We start from the raw sequence: 12,780 nt of genomic DNA, 5'->3' as shown, positions 1-12,780 counted from the left end.
ATAATTTTCTAAATTATTCACACAGCCTGTGAATAAATTAAGAGGAAATGATATCTGTAACAGTGCTGCTTGTGATGAAAACACAGAAGAGTCAATTATGTTATCAAATCTTAGCTGGAATGGAAAATCAGGAGGATATTTATTAGCAAACATTAATAAAGGGTTGGCCTTTATTATTGTAAGCATGTACACAGACGACAGCACGTAGTCTCTACCATAAGAATGAGAAATGCCTCCTATCTTTATGAATTCTGAAATTTAACCTTTCTTAACCCAATTGCTGTAAGGGCCTAGGGTTTATTTGTTATGTGTGTTATTGGAGTAGAGACTGTTTGAAGGTTAAGGGGGTATTTAGTGATGCAAGTGACATTTATATATTTTAAAATCTTCTGCTTTTCTAGGCACTTTTTAAAATGAAATGCTATATTTTTAAACTTTTAAAAATTATTTTTATTATTTTTTGCAGAGATGAGGTCTTGCTGTGTTGCCCAGGCTGGTCTCAAACTCTTGGCCTCAAGAGATCCTCCTGCCTTGGCCTCCCAAAGTGCTGGGATTACAGGTGTGAACCACGTGCCTGGCCCAAACTTTTTAAAGACTTTATTTCTGGAGGCAGGTTCTCAAAAGATATCCTATCTCAATGGGCATATAGAGAGAGAGAGTAGTAGGTGAGTTGTTGTCAGCCATTCATCTAATAACTCTTCAGAAGATTTTGTCTCTGGGCAGTGGCATTTTATAACTTCATATATGGAAGAAAACTTTTATCCAACTGATAACTGATATGCCAATGTGTTAGTATGAAAAAATTTTCCCAACATTCTTACCAGGTGTGGTGGCTCAACCTGTAATCCCAGCACTTTGGGAGGTGGAGTCGGGCGGATCACTTGAAGTCAGGAGTTTGAGACCAGCCTGGCCAACATGGTGAAACCCTGTCTACTAAAAATACAAAAATTAGCTGGGCGTGATGGCAGGCACCTGTAATCCCAGCTACTTGGGAGGCTAAGGCAGGAGAATTGCTTGAATCCGGGAGGTGGAGGTTGCAATGAGCCAAGATTGCCTCACTGCACTCTAGCCTGAGCGACAGAGTGAGACTCTGTCTCAAAAAAAAAAGAAAAGGAAAAATAAAGAAAATTTCCCAAAATTCAAATGTCGTTTCACTGCGTGGCTTTGATTATTAATACTTTAATACTGTGTTTAAAATTAATATTTATTATTTTTAAAAATCAGCTTCCTTAGGTCGAAGAAACATTAATGTTTAATATTAAGCTATTATTGTAGCTTAGTGTAGTTATAATAAGATACTGGAACTCATGGAAGGGGTTAGATTTTCTTCATCTTAGAAACCGTTACTTTTCATAAAATATATATTGTGCAATTATATATAAAATTATATAATAATTAGATATACAAATAAAAAATCTGATTATAGTTGGGCTCAGTGGCTCGCATTTGTAATCTCAGCTCCTTGGGAAGCTTAGACTGGAGGATTTCTTGAGTCCAGAAATTTGAGGCTGCAGTGAGCCATGATTGTGCCACTGCATTCCAGCCTGGGCGACAGGAATGAGACCCCATCTCTAAAAATAAAAACTAAAAAAATATAGATTATAATTGGCAAAAGATTGAGTGACAGTGAAAATGCAATGAATATTTTGACTACTATTTTTTGATTACATACATAGGAAGATACGAATTTTTCTGTCTTTCCAAATTAGTTTAGAAATTAAAGATTTGGCTGGGCATAGTGGCTCACCCCTGTAATCTGAGCACTTTGGGAGGCTGAGACAGGCAGATCACCTGAGGTCAAGAGTTTGAGACCACCCTCGCCAACATGGTGAAACCTCGTCTCTACTAAAAATACAATAAAAATTAGCTGGGCATGGTGGCATGCACCTGTAGTCCCAGCTACTTGGGGAGACTGAGGCAGGAGAATCACTTGAACCCAGGAGGCAGAGGTTGCAGTGAGCCAAGATCATGCCACTGCACTCCAGCCTGGGCGACAGAGCGAGACTCCGTCTCAAAAACAAACAAACAACAACAAAACACCAGGAAAAGGAAAAATAGTGTTAAGAGATAACTTAGTATGTATTGTTTGTACACTTCATGGGTGTGCATATATGATGTGTTTGGTTTTATAGTGAAAATTCTAACATTCTGCTGTATGGTTTATGGTGCATTGTAGACGTTCCTTTAAGCACTCAATGATAAAGATTAAAATTACTAAGATAGAGAGTAAATCTATATTATATGTAGTCATTTCTCAGTTTGCATAGTAGTATGGGACTGTAAAAATGACCATGCAAGCTAAGACTATTCAAACGGATCATAGTAATCAGTGGAAAAAATTATGATTGTTCTATGTGACCTTTAAAAATTTTTGTCAAAACATTAAAAACTCTCTCACAGTTTGTTATAGATATATAGGGTAAGAAGAAGCGTGGTATCCACAGAGAAGGAGGGAGCTTCATAAACAAAGACAAACAGGAATATCAACTACCAGCCACCAACAGCACTCTTGTAAAACTTATTTAAATATTACAAAAAACAATATACAAGATTACTAAGAGATTGGAAGATAAAGGGAGAAAATTTCACTAATGATCTCATCACCAAACACAGCTAATTATTTGCTGTTACTCTTTTATCAAATTAGTGTTTAGTATTGTTTTAATCATAATGTACATAAAATTTTGTATCTTGCTTTTTCTGAGGTGTCTGTTTCCGTCCATGTTATACATACCTATACAGTGCTGTGCTGCATGATGATGTTTTGGTTAACGATGGACTGCATACACAACTGTGATCCCATAAGATAAGAGTAGAGCTGAAAAATTCCTATTGCCTAGTGACATTGTAGCCATTTACTTGTTTTTGCTTTCTGCTCTTTTGATGTAGTCATTTACTATACTACACCTTTAATCATTATTTTAGAGTATACTCCTATTTATTTAGAAAGGTCCCCCAAGGGAGGACAGAAACAGCAACAGAAAACACTCATGATTTACTGTTATCGTCCTTTTCACACATAGGTAGCTATATCTATTATATTTTATTTTACTTTATTTTATTTTAATTTTTGGGAAAGAGTTTCACTCTGTCACCCAGGCTGGAGTGCAATGGTGCAGTCTCAGCTCACTGTGACCTCCGCCTCCCAGGTTCAAGCAATTCTTCTGCCTCAGCCTCCCGAGTAGCTGGGATTACAGATGTGCACCACCATGCCTAGCTAATTTTTGTATTTTTAGTACAGACGAGGTTTCACCATGTTGGCCAGGCTGGTCTTGAACTCCTGACCCCAGGTGATCCACCTGCCCCAGCCTCCCAAAGTGCCGGGATTACAGCACTTTTACAGCATGAGCTGCCATGCCCAGCCTATTTTATTTTATTTTGTTTTATTTTATTAGAGACAGTCTTGCTCTGTCCCCAAGGCTGGAGTGCAGTGGCGTGATCGTAGCTCACTTGGCTAATTTTTAAACTTTTTGTAGATATGGGGTCTGGGTATGTTGCCCAGCCTGATCTTGAACTCCTAGGCTTAAGTGATCCTCCTGCCCTGACCTCCCAAAGTGCTGGGATTACAGGCGTGAGCCATCCTGCCCAGCCTGTATCTATTATATAAGCTGGTTTTTTTGATTACTTTAATGCAAATGAGATTATACCATACTCTCTTCTCTGTCACTTCCTATTTTCATGTAACTTATGTTAGACATCTGTCGATGTCAGTATGAATAGATCTAGATCATTTTTTATAGTTGTATACCTTTCATTACATGGATGTTTCACAATTTACTTAGCTAACTACCTGTTGTTGGACATTTGGTTATTTCCAAATTTTTGCTATTTTATATAATGCTGCACTTACATAAAATATAGTTTTATATAATTATGTTTAATTATGTACTACTACTGTATCTGACAACTGACTTGTATCAAGAACATACAAAGAATTGTTACAAGTTGCCAGGCAGAGTGGCTCATGTCTGCAATCCCAGGGCTTTGGGAGGCCAAGGTGGGCGGATCTCTTGAGCCCAGGAGTTGGAGACCAGCCTGGGCAACATGGGGAGACCCCGTCTCGACAAAAATACAAAAATTAGCCAGGCATAGGGTCACACATCTGTAGTTCCAGCTACTTAGAGGCTGAGGTGGGAAGACTGCTTGAGCCCAGGAAGTTGAGGCTGCAGTGAGCCAAGATCACACCACGGCACTCCAGCCAGCGCGTCAAAGGCCCTGTCTCAAAAAAAAGGAAGAAGCGGGGGCGGCAAATAAGTAGACTATATGCCACCTCATCCAACCTTATTGGAACCAGTAGTTGACTGGTTAATCAGTCCAAGCAAGGAAGCATAAAAACTGATGCATGTGCCGGGCATGGTGGCTCACGCCTGCAATCCCCGCACTTTGTGAGACCGAGGCGGGCCGATCACCTGAGGTTAGGAGTTCGAGACCAGCCTGGCCAACATGGTGAAACCCTGTCTCTACTAAAAATACAAAAGTTAGCCATGCATGGTAGTACACGTCTGTAATCCCAGCTACTCAGGAGGCTGAGGCAAAAAAAGAAGAAGAAATGCTATGTGAAGCCTTTTTATAAGCGCATTAATTTGATTCACGAGGGCAGAGCACTCATGACCTAATCACCACCTTGAAAGCCTCACTTCTTAACATCATCACATTAGGTCTTAGGTTATAACATGAATTTTGGAGGACTCAAGAAAAAAAAAGTGAAAGACAACCCACAGAATGGGAGAAAATACTTGCAAATTATATACAAAGTAGGCTCACTTTATTTGTGGAAAATATGTAGCCAGACACAGTGGCTCATGCCTGTAATCCCAGAAATTTGGAAAGCTGAGGTGGGAGGATCACTTGAGCCCAGGAGCTCAAGACTAACCTGGGCAACATAGGGATACCCTATCTCTACAATAAATAAATAAAATTACCCAGATGTGGTGACATGTGCCTGTGATCCCAGCTACTTGGGAGGTTGAGGTGGGAGAATCACGTGAGCCCAGGAGGCTGAGGCTGCAGTGAGCCAAGATAACATTAATGTACCCCAGCCTGGGCGATAGACCGAGACCTTATCTCAAAAAAAAAAAAAATATATATATATATATATTTATCTATCTACCTATATATTCACATATAGATATAGATTAATATAGATATGTAAACATATTTATAGATATATAGATACATAAATATATAGCTATATATAAATATATATTTATAAATATATAGATATATATGTAACAAAATATGTTCCAAGACCTCCAGTGTATACCTGAAACTGCAGATAGTACCAAACTCTATATGTACTATGTTTTTTTCTATACATACATACATACCTATGATGAAGTTTAATTTATAAATTAGGCACTGTAATAGAATAACAACAATAACTAATAATAAAAGAGAACAATCAGAATATACTTTTTGTTTTTGAGATGGAGTCTTGCTCTGTCACCCAGGCTGGAGTGCCATGGCACCATCTCGGCTCACTGCAACTTCCGCCTCCCAGGTTCAAGCGATTCTCCTGCCTCAGCCTCCCGAGTAGCTGAGCCTACAGGCACCTGCCACCACGCCCGGCTAATTTTTGTATCTTTAGTAGAGGCAGAGTTTCACCATATTGGCCAGGCTGGTCTCCAATTCCTGACCTTGTGATCCCCCCACCTCGGCCTCCCAAAGTGCTGGGATTACAGGTGTGAGCCACTGTGCCCGGCTAGAATATACTTTAACAAAGTTACATGAATAGTTTTCTCTCTCTCAAAATACTGTAATATTTGGGATTGCAGCTGCCCGCAGGTAACTGAAACTGCAGAGAGCATACGGGGGACTACAGTATCTGACAATGGACTTGGATCTAGAATACATAAAGAACTCTTACAACTTGATAATAAGAAGGATATAACCCAATTTTAAAATGGACAAAAGATCTGAACAGATATTTCTCCAAAGAAGACATACAAATGGCCAATAAGGGCCAGGTGCTGTGGCTTATGCCTATAATCCCAACACTTTGGGAGGCCAAGGCAGGTGGATCACTTGAGGCCAGGAGTTCAAGACCAGTCTGGCCAACATGGCGAAAACCCATCTCTACTAAAAATATAAAAATCAGCCAGGCGTTGTGGCGCATGCCTGTAGTCCCAGGTACTCAGGCAGATGAGGCACAAGAATCACTCAAACCCGGGAGGCAGAGGTTGCAATGAGCTAAGACTGCACCACTGCACTCCAGCCTGGGCAACAGAGCAAAACCCCACCTAAAAATAAATAAATAAATAAAAATAAAAGAAAGAAAATAAATGGCCAATAAGCACAAGAAAATACACTCAATTTCTGTCTTAGTCTGTTTGTGCTGCTATAACAAAATACCTGAGACTGAGTAATTTATAAGTAAAAAAATTTATTCCTCACAGTTCCGGAGGCTGGGAAATCCAAAATCAAGGTGATAGCACATTTGGCATTTGGTGAGGGCCTGTTCCATTGTTCCCGTTCTCGCAGTGGCATCTTCACATGGCAGGAGAAGAAAGGAAAAAAGAAGAAGAAATGTTATGTGAAGCCTTTTTATAAGGGCATTAATTTCATTCACGAGGGCAGAGCACTCATGACCTAATCACCACCTTGAAGGCCTCACTTCTTAACATCGTCACATTAGGTCTTAGGTTATAACATGAATTTTGGAGGACTCCAACATTCAAACCATAGAAACATCATTAGCCATCAGGGAAGTGCAAATCCAAACCATGTTAAGATACCACTTCACACTCACAAGAATGGCTATAATAAACAGACAGATAATAACAAGTGTTGGAGAAAATGTGGAAAAATTGAAACACTCATATGTTGCTGGAGGGAATGTAAAACGCTTTGCAATGAAGTTGGAACTGCTTTGGAAATAGTCTGGCAGTTCCTCCAAAGCTTAAACATAGAGTTATCATATGGCCTGGCAATGCCAGGCTTCATCATATTCCCAAGGGAAAGGAAAACATATGTCCACACAAAAACTTATACATGAATGTTCATAGCAGCATTATTCATAATAGTCAAAAAGTGGAGACAGCTGGGTGTGGTGGCGCCCAACACTTTGGGAGGCCAAGGCGGGAGGATTGCTTGAGGTCAGGAGTTCGAGACCAGCCTGGCCAACACAGTGAAATCCGATCTCTACTGAAAATACAAAAATCAGCGGGACATGGTATACGTGCCTGTAATCCCAGCTACTTGGGAGGCTGAGGCAGGTGAATGGCTTGAATCCAGGAGGCAGAGGCCGCAGAGAGCCAAGATCACACCACCGTACTCCAGCCTGAGTGACAGACTGAGACTCCATCTCAAAAAAAAAAAAAGTGATAAGCAGATAAATGAAATGTGTTATATTTCTACAACAGAATATTATTGAGCCATAAAAATAAAAGGAAATAAGTACTGACACATGCTATAACATGAATGAACCTTGAAAACATTAGGTTACTTGAAAAAAGCCAGTCACAAAAGATCACAAATTGTATGGTTCCATTTATATGAAATGTCCAAATAGGCAAATGCTATCCTAAAAGAAAGTAAATTAGTGGTTGCCTAGGACTGAGGGATGGAGGAAATGGGGAGTGACTGCTCATAGGTATGGTATTTTTTTTTTGAGAGAAATGAAAATATTCTAAAATTGATTGTGGTGGCCAGGCACAGGGACTCACACCTGTAATCCCAGCACTTTGAGAGGCCGAGGCGGGCGGATCACCTGAGGTCGGGAGTTCGAGACTAGCCTGACCAACATGGAGAAACCCCGTCTCTACTAAAAATACAAAATTAGCCGGGCATGGTGGTGCATACCTGTAATCCCAGCTACTCGGGAGGCTGAGGCAGGAGAATCGCTTGAACCAGGGAGGTGGAGGTTGCAGTGAGCTGAGATCGTGCCACTGCACTCCAGTCTGGCGAGAGAGTGAGACTCCATCTGATAAAAAAAAAAAAAAAGGAAAAAAAAAAAGTGTTTCAGGCAAAGGGAAGAGAAGTGCAATGGTGCTATTTCAGGCAGAAGCTTGTCAGGTTTGCTGTGGTGTGGCTAGTGTGGAAGGACTCAGTGGGAAGGAAAAGAGATGAGGGCACAGTAGTGGGCAGGGCCAAGATAAAAGAAAGCCATATGCATACTGTTACATTTTTTCCTTGTCCAATATATTTCATTAAATGTAGACAAAACTTATTATAAAGACATAACTTTTGATGTTTGTAAGGTCATCTGTTATTTGCACTCCTTTTTTTTTTTTTTTTTTTGAGATAGGGTCTCACTCTGTCACCCAGGCTGGAGTGCAGTGTTGCCACCACAGCTCACAGCAGCCTCGACCTCCTGGGCTCAAGCACTCCTCCCACCTTAGCCTCCTGAGTATCTGGGACTACAGGCACATGCCACCGTGCCCCACTAATTTTTTATTTTTTGTAAAGACAGGGTTTCTCCATGTTACCCAGGCTGGTCTCAAACTCTTGAGCTCAAACAATCTACCCACCTTGGTCTCCCAAAGAGCTAACATTACAGGCGTGAGCCACTGTGCCTGGCTTGTTATTTGCATTTGTGATTTTAAAATTCCATGTTTTTTATCATAAGATTGTCAGGTGCTTTCTGGACAGGAAATGCCTTAATTTATGACTCAAAATACAAACAAATGTAGGGGATCAAATGCATATCTTTGTCTTCAATGGAAATATATATACATATAAGTCATTAACGAAGACAAATGAGAACATGAAATTCATGACCTATTTTCTTTTCCATCACCTAGCCCCCTAAAGGAGAGATCTTTTTCATTCAGAGCCCTGGGTTTTGTTTTGTTTTGTTTCATGATTTGCTTTCTTTCTTTTTAAATAAGAGTTTATTTATTTATTTATTTGAGACAAGGTTTCACTCCCATCAGCCAGGCTGGAGTGCAATGGCGTGATCTCAGTTCACTGCAACTTCTGCCTCCTGGACTCAAGTGACTCTCTTGCCTCAGACTCCTGAGTAGCTGGGACTACAGGCACGTGCCGCTGCATCCAGCTAATTTTTTGTAGAGACAGGGTTTCACCATGTTGGCCAGGCTGGTCTTGAACTCCTGAGTTCAAGCGATCCATCTGCCTCTGAGTCTCAAAGTGCTAAGGTTACAGGAATGAGCCGCCGCGTGGCCAAAAGAGTTTATTTTTTAAAGAAAATGGACTTCTTTGAAAACGTAGAAATGAGGCCGGGCGCAGTGGCTCACACCTGTAATTCCAGCACTTTGTGAGGCCGAGGCAGGTAGATCGCTTGAACTGAAGAGTTTGAGACCAATCTGGCCAACATGGTGAAACCCCGTCTCTACTAAAAATACAAACATTAGCCGGGTGTGGTGGCAGGTGCCTGTAATCCCAGCTTCTCGGGAGGCTGAGGCAGGAGAATCGCTTGAACCCGGGAGGCGGAGGTTGCAGTGAGCCAAGATTGCGCCATTGCACTCCAGCCTGGGCAACAAGAGCAAAATTCCATCTCAAAAAGAAAAGAAAAAGTAGAAATGAGGAAGCGGCCAGCCTGTGTGGGGATCTAATCAAACAAATCTTCCCCTGATGAGGGTAGCACTTAAGTCGAAAAAACTTTGCCTATATAATTAATATTGCAATACTTTATTTATTTATTTATTTATTTTTTGAGATGAGGGTCTCGCTGTGTTGCCCAGGCTAGTCTTGAACTCTTGGGCTCAAGGGCTTCTCCTGCCTCAGCCTCCCCAGTGGCTGGGCTAATAGGCACACACCACCATGTCCAGCTCTACATACTGAATTTTTTTTTTTTTTTTTTTTTTTTTTTGAGATGGAGTCTTCGCTCTGTCGCCCAGGCTGGAGTGCAGTGGCGCGATCTCCGCTCACTGCAAGCTCCGCCTCCCGGGTTCACGCCATTCTCCTGCCTCAGCCTCCCGAGTAGCTGGGATTACAGGCGCCTGCCACTGCGCCCACTAATTTTTTGTATTTTTAGTAGAGACGGGGTTTCACCGTGTTAACCAGGATGGTCTCGATCTCCTGACCTCGTGATCTGCCTGCCTCGGCCTCCCAAAGTGCTGGGATTACAGGCGTGAGCCACCGCGCCCGGCCCATACTGATTTTTAAATTAAAAAAATCTACATTCTATATTCGCATCATAACTTCTCCCTAATAAAATCTTTGTGAGTGTTTATGGGACTTATTCCCTGGAAAATCTGCAAGCAGCCTGATAGCTTTATATATACAGGAAAGCCAAAGGACAAACTAGGAATTACGTCAGAGATGGGGAAAGACTAAGGATCTTACCCAAATCAGTTGAGAATCAGCCTTAAGTATAAATGGGCCAGGTGTTGGTGGCTCACACCTGTAATCCTAGCACTTTGGGAGGCCAAGGCGGGCAGATCACTTGAGGTCAGGAGTTCGAGACCGCCCTGGCCAACATGGTGAAACCCCGTCTCTACTAAAAATACCAAAATTAGCCAGGCGTGGTGGCACATGCCTGTGGTCCCAGCTACTTGGGAGGCTGAGGCAGGAGAATCGCTTGAACCTGGGAGGCAGAGGTTGCAGTGAGCTGAGATCACGCCACTGCACTCCAGCCTGGGTGACAGAGTAAGACTCCGTCTCAAAAAAAAAAAAAAAAAAAGTATAAATGAAGCACAATTAACATTTTTTAATTTTATAGAGCAAAAGTTCATAAAAATAAATATTCTAATTAACTCTCCTACATCTTATAAACACTATTACCAAACCCATTTAAGATTGAAGATAAATTATATCATGGCATGGGTAAAGATTTTCAGTAAGGAGTTGCTAGGATAAAAGTCAAAATTCTCCAGCATAAATTTACAGACAGGGATTTCTGTTTAACCTTTTCAAAATTCTAATACCCAATTTGTTTCCTCTAGAGAATAACTCATGTAGAATCATAACCTCTCTGGTGGACCTTGATTTTTCCATCTGTAAAAGTATAGAACTAGTTTTGACTCAACAGTCAACAAATGCCTACCCTCTCCATAGCTAGCTGATTAGAGCGCCCTCATGTGCGCATTTGCTGTAATGTTTTAGAAATCTGAAAAAGACAATATTAATCTCAGCAGTAATACAATAAATAATGTCTTCATTTGCACATTTATAGCAAATGCTATAAATATATAGCTCCAAGTATTACTCAGTAAAAGCTAAAGGCAAATGCTGTAGTAGGTTAATCTTACTGTCGTTCACTATCAAACCTTTCATATGCCAATTTTATCCTAAAACAGTGAAGTTATTGTTTTGGTTTCAATTTTAATTTAATGACTTAAAGGATTTTTTCCCTTAAAACTTCTAAGTATTTCATTATAATATTATTTCATCATTAGGCTTAAAGGAAAATATGTGGTCAATTGAGTTATTTATTATACATGGTAGCTTGACATCATGTTTTTAGGGATGGAAAACAGCTCCAGGGACCAAGTCTAACTCAGTTTTTTGATATAAGAATTTACCTGTCGGCCGGGCGCAATGGCTCACACCTGTAATCCCCGCACTTTGGGAGGCTGAGGCGGGCGGATATAGGTCAGCAGATCAAGACCAGGAGTTCAAGACCAGTCTGGCCAAGATGGTGAAACCCCATCTGTACTAAAACTACCAAAATTAGCCAGGCGTGATGGCAGGCACCCGTAATCCCACCTACTTGGGAGGCTGAGGCAGGAGAATCACTTGAACCCGGTTCAAGTGAGCCGGCTGCAGTGAGCCAAGATCACGCCACTGCACTCCAGCGTGGGCAATAAGAGCAAGACTCCATCTCAAAAAAAAAAAAAAAAAAAGAATTTACTAGTTTAAATCATAACAATTTCTTCCTACTCAAAGAGACTACATTGGAGGAAGCCAAAACAGAAGCTTATTTATTTATTTATATACTTTATTTATTTATTTTTGAGACAGAGTCTTGCTCTGTCACCCAGGCTGGAGTACAGTGGTGTGATCTCGGCTCACTGCAACATCTGCCTCCCGGGTTCAAGCGATTCTCTTGCCTCAGCCTCCCTAGTAGCTGGGATTACAGGTGTGTGCCACCACGGCCAGCTAATTTTTGTATTTTTAGTAGAGACGGGCTTTCACCATGTTGTCCAGGCTGGTCTCAAATTCCTGACCTCAGGTAATCCACCTGCCTCAGCCTCCCAAAGTGCTGGGATTACAGGCAAGAGCCACCAAGCCCAGCCTAGAGAAGCTTATTTTTTAAAAGAAAATACACAAAAAAATCAAAATCTCATAAGTCCAATTGTAGTTTTTTTTTGGCTTTTAAGTAATGTTAATGCCCTCAAATATTCTCCTATCCAATCACTGTATTTTAAATGGCATTCCTCCAACAAATATTTGTTGAGCCCCCACTATGTGCCAGGATTGAAATGTCAAATTGAAGGAGGCAATAGCTACTGAAGTAAAGCAAAAAAAAGTACTGGTTATTTTTCCTTCTATAAAATGACCTAGTAATAACCGCTTTACCCAGGAGAGTTGCTGTAAAGATCTAATAACATGACACATATAACCACACCCCTAAAGAATGAGGTGTTACCGCATGTTCTCACTCATAGGTGGGAATTGAACAATGAGAACACATGGACACAGGAAGGGGAACATCACACTCTGGGGACTGTTGTGGGGTGGGGGGAGGGGGGAGGGATAGCATTAGGAGATATACCTAATGCTAAATGACGAGTTAATGGGTGCAGCACACCAGCATGGCACATGTTTACATATGTAACTAACCTGCACATTGTGCACATGTACCCTACAACTTAAAGTGTAATAATAATAAAATAATAAAATAAAAAAAGAAATTTTGCTTAAATAAATATTATAATA

This window comes from Gorilla gorilla, chromosome 4 (assembly GCF_029281585.2).
Source record: "Gorilla gorilla gorilla isolate KB3781 chromosome 4, NHGRI_mGorGor1-v2.1_pri, whole genome shotgun sequence".
Taxonomy (NCBI): Eukaryota; Metazoa; Chordata; class Mammalia; order Primates; family Hominidae; genus Gorilla; species Gorilla gorilla.
The sequence above is the reverse complement of the archived record's forward strand: the minus strand, read 5'-3'. Positions refer to the sequence as shown.